Source organism: Montipora foliosa, chromosome 6 (genome assembly GCF_036669935.1).
Source record: "Montipora foliosa isolate CH-2021 chromosome 6, ASM3666993v2, whole genome shotgun sequence".
In the NCBI taxonomy this organism is placed as follows: domain Eukaryota; kingdom Metazoa; phylum Cnidaria; class Anthozoa; order Scleractinia; family Acroporidae; genus Montipora; species Montipora foliosa.
Genome location: NC_090874.1, coordinates 47,224,959 through 47,229,958, shown reverse-complemented (window position 1 = coordinate 47,229,958; position 5,000 = coordinate 47,224,959). Strand labels below are relative to the sequence as shown.

The following is a 5,000-nucleotide window of genomic DNA, read 5'->3' as shown; positions in this document are numbered from 1 at the left end:
CGACCGACACAAATTAACAAAAGTACGCCTGTTGATTCAAAAGTCGAACTTAACTGGCCCCTCCACAGCAGTTCCAAAGCCATTACCAAGAAAACCAATTGATTTTGTCAGCGATTTTCATGTAGAAGGTAAAACATGGTTTATGCATGATCATGAAGTTCGGCATATGAAACGTTCGACGTCTGAAATCAAAAATTTGTTTTATCAACGGAGTTGATAATGTAAATTGGCCACCGTACAGAGATTCTAAAGGCTGACGTTTCGAGAGTTAGCCCTTCATCAGAGCGAATCGAGGGATTATGGGTTACGTGTAGTTTTTATAGTAGAGTAAGAGCTACGCTATTGGTGGTAACATGGCAACGTGAAAAATAGGAATATATTAGTTAAATGAAAAGCGTTCGTTAATACCGTGAGGATTAAGGGTGCCGATTTGAAAGATGAATTTTTGTTCCAGATTCTTGCGGCTTTCCGTCGCATCAACATCGCGAAGGTGTTCGCGGAATCGGTCACCTAGTCGTCTACCTGTCTCACCAATGTATAATTTATTGCATATCGTACAGGTTATGCAATAAATTACATTTGCGGAGGTACATGTGAAACGATCGGTGATCTTAACAGATCGCTTACGTCCCGATATCTTGCTAGTGTTAACAATGAAAAGACAAGTTTTGCATCGTGAGCGCGCGCATTTGAAAGTGCCGGGTTGCTCGTTAGTTTTGAGCGCGCTTCTAACTAAAAAGTTGCCTACGTTTTTGTCGCGTTTGAATGAAATAAGTGGAGGTTGCGAAAAGATTCTACCAGTCTCGGGATCATTTTGAAGTAATTTAAAATTACTAAGAATGATGCTTTTGACTGCGTGATTATGAGGATGGAAAGTGAGGGTGAATGGAATTCTGTCATTCTTATCTTTTTGTGACGTTTGTAGTGATGACTGTCGATCAAATTGTTGGGCGTGATGATGGCCCGCTTTGACCACAGAGACAGGATAGCCACGTTTTTCGAAGAACTGGCACATCTCCTCTGATTTGCTGGAAAAATCGGAGTCATCACTACATAGACGTCGAAGTCTAAGAAATTGAGAATAAGGAATGGAGTTCTTGACATGTGATGGATGTGACGATGAATACAACAAATAAGTGTGTGAATCAGTAGGTTTGTAGTGCACACTAGTACATAGCACGTTGCCTCTAATAGAAACTTTGATAGCTAGGAAAGCCAATGAAGTTTCCGAAATTTCCCAGGTATATTTAAGAGCCGGATGAAAAGAGTTGACGGAGGTTATAAATTTCATTTAACTAATATATTCTTATTTTTCACGTTGCCATGTTACCACCAATAGCGTAGCTCCTACTCTACTATAAAAACTACACGTAACCCATAATCCCTCGATTCGCTCTGACGAAGGGCTAACGCTCGAAACGTCAGCTTTTAGAATCTCTGTACGGTGGCCAATTTACATTATCAACTCCGTTGATAAAACCAAATTTTTGTATACTACTTCCCCACCGACGCAGCACCACAGTTTCTTTAGAAACTACCCCTTCATTCGTCTGAAATCAAAGCCGATCCACGACCATGCTAAAGCCGAATTCCCGTCTAGGCCAGTTGAAAAGAACGCCTGAGCCATTCCAAATTAAAATAGCCGTTCTTAATTGATTCAAACGTCGAACTTTTCATGTATTAAGTTCGGCTCATGACATGGGTCTTATGACAATTTAATGTAAGCTTATGTAGAATTCACACCTTTTACATGCACCTTGAAGTCCCAAATTTGTCAGGCAAGGATATTTAATTTGGCTTAAGTGCTTCAACAAATTGGTATGTATTTCACAAGAGAAATGAAACCTTAGATCAAATGGTTAAGCAAATGATTTGGTATTAGAGTGCTCTCACCGCAAATTAAATGACGACAGAAAGCAGAAAGCTTCAGCTGTCATTTAATCTATTGTACTCAATGCAAATAGTATGTTAATGCCTGCATGAGATTGTTATTATTGGCGTTTAAAGAAAAGAGAGCCAAATTTTTATGAGTCTGCTCTTCAAACACTTACGTTATAACAGAAGTGACAGTGTCTGACACTTGCAGAGTGCAGACCCCAAACTAACCGTAAATCACAGTTATTGCAAGCTAAACGTTTTATTTAAAATGGGTGCTTTAGCCTGCGTAGCAAGCGTTCCTGTTCGAAAGAAGAGCTCCCAAACGATTTTCCACAAACTGGCCGCGCGAAAGTTGGGGCAAGAGACTGAGGGAACGCTTGCAAGAAGACCCCCTATTTTTGAAAAACGCCCACCTTTTTTTGACACGCGCTGATTGACGTCTTATTAACAAATTTGATAGCGGAGATGTTCGTTTTTTTCCAACGGATCGCTTCGGTGGACGAAGAGTTAAAATCCCATCGAAAATAACCGAGTTTACCTTTTTTTGGCCGGAAACTGGTACTGGCCGGAAACTGGGCAACACACTGTATTTGTCAAATTCTCCGCTTACCTTGCCCAATATAAGCTTCAGTACTATATCATGAATTGAGCCTGACAAGATGAAGACAATTACGCAACTGCCCTGCTAATTAAATCTTCTCTCACTGTGAGAAGAAAGCGGCTCCTTTTCACAGTCGTGCGATTTTTTTGAGCATTTTTTTCTTGCTATTTCATCTACGATTTCGTGACGATTGACCAAAAACGTACTATGGATTATCAAACAAGCGGGGGGGATATCCAGTAATTTCCAGGATATTTAGTTCGATTCGTTTCGTCAACCACTTTGCACCAAGAAATCGCCAGCAAGTCGCAATGAAATCGCCGCTAATTAAAAATCGCAACTGAAACCTCTTTGAATGGTTTCATGGTCTGCTTTGGTGGAGTTTTGCATTGAGCGGCCTTACTACCCATCGAACTCTGTACGAGTTATGTTCCTAAATTTCGTATTTTACGAGCGCACGGGTTTCTTACACGTTCTAAAAATTGGCCGTTGTTTTCGGTGGTTTAAACAAATTCTCGGAAGAAACATAACCAGTCTTACCCGGCTGAGAAGCTGCCGTTACAAATTTAACTTTAAAATCACACAACCTCAGTTGACACTGACAAATTCTGCATTGATCGCTCGCTGTCTCCTCAGTGCTTCGGTTTGTTTTGACGGAAGTCAACATGTGTAAAAAACAAGGTTTTCTGTTATTGGCTATCAACTGATGGTTTAGGCGGGCTTTTTGGTTGAGAAACGACGAGCGAACAAGAAGGGATTTTGTTCAGGTGAGTAAAATCTTACCGGCTAATTTTTGGCCTTTTCACTGCACAGCGAAGCTACCGTACGTAAATAAATAACTCGTTTAATAGGAAATAGTTCACGGAGCTTGATAATTTTTTGAAAGAATTTACATTGAAGATGGAAGTAATTAAGGGACCTGTCATCATAAGCTAGAACTTAGCTGTTTGCGAACGTCAGAATTCTACATCTTAGCTAAGATTTTCGCATACTACGCCAGTTTCCGGCCACTGATCTGCACTCACAGATAGATTGTTTAAAACGTATTTGAATTAATGAAATTTTGTAACTTACTACTCGAGAAATTAATGAAATGTACATAGCTTAAGCAAGCATGGCGTAATGAGGTACATATTAACTCAGATGTGCTGTGTTAATTGCCCGTGCCTCTTCGCAGAGAATATCGCGCGGGCTTTGTCAAGGTTATACCCTACCCATAGTTAGCAGCTATCTATGCCCTACCATACACCTCTAAGTAACCATTTTGCTCTAATCCCATAAAGTACAGTCGCTAAGCCACATCGAGATAGCCTTGGAAGTCCGTTTAGTCCAGCGGATTAAATGAAATTTCTGCTTTCTCTTGATGTCCGGAAACTGGACTCGCTGGCCGGAAACTGGGCAACTTACTAGTTTTGCAAAAAATGGCATAATTTCTTTAGTACTTGAGGTGGGCAGCCGATCTCCGTATATTTTAAAGGTAAGTAAATGAACTGTCTCTTGTAGAAAAATGAGAAAGTTTCCGTGCATAAACAAGAAGGGCGATTACAAACTAAAGTGGCCGGAAACTGGGCAACATACTGTACCATACAGTTTATTTCCTTGATCCTGACACAGATATGTACTCTGGTGGTTCGCAGGCATGTTATTAATTATTCCTGCGTAAATACGAAGCATCTTTTACAAGCGAATGGAAAGCTTACTTCAGACCAAGCCAAACTTTTCCTTGACAATAACCGCTGCCAAAGTTTTGTTAAAGAACAAATCTTTTGCTTTTAGTGAATTATGGACACGCTTATCCACAGCGGCTTCCGCTGACGCTTAAATAATGTTGAATTTCCCGCGATGGATATCGTCCAAGCAGTCCAGATTTTTTAATTAAATCACAGGCTGCCATTCCCATGGAATTTACCTAAACTACTTACTTGATTGCGTATGATGCCTTGTAATGGAGAAATCAAGATGATACTCGAGAAGTTTGTTCTTCGTTTCTTCTATTTCGAACTCCGCAGATCATGACAAACATCTGAAAAATTAAGCTTTTTTCGAATCCTGTTGGCAAAACGGACATTACATCTATACAGTTAAAACGGTGGCGCATTGACAGTCCTTATTCCATTTTCAATGCAAAACCGATAACCGATTCGCTCAGCTTCAACACACGGTTCAAAACCTTCCACATCTTCCGCCATTGTATTTGTCACGCTAGAACTAACAAGTAACATTTTGCTCGAAAATTTATCACCTGTCAATCACTGTGACTGTGCCGCACCAATCAGAAGCCCCCGTTCGTGGGCGAACGGGTTTTTCAACTTGCAAGCGTTCCCTCAGTCTCTTGCCCCAACTTTCGCGCGGCCAGTTTGTGGAAAATCGTTTGGGAGCTCTTCTTTCGAAGAGGAACGCTTGCTACGCAGGCTATGGGTGCTTAGACTTAAATACTGTTTACAATCGCTATTTGTAGGCAGTCTGCAGTTGTCATACATCTTAGAAATGATCAGCTTTATTATTACATGTACCAGCATTT

At 40.6% G+C, this 5,000-nt stretch overlaps 1 long non-coding RNA gene across 2 annotated transcripts in view; it reads left to right on the top strand.

Annotated features, from left to right (window-relative positions):
* LOC138007518 (uncharacterized) overlaps window positions 1–5,000 on the top strand; it is a 318,730-nt gene that overhangs the window by 311,940 nt on the left and 1,790 nt on the right. The window lies entirely within an intron of this gene.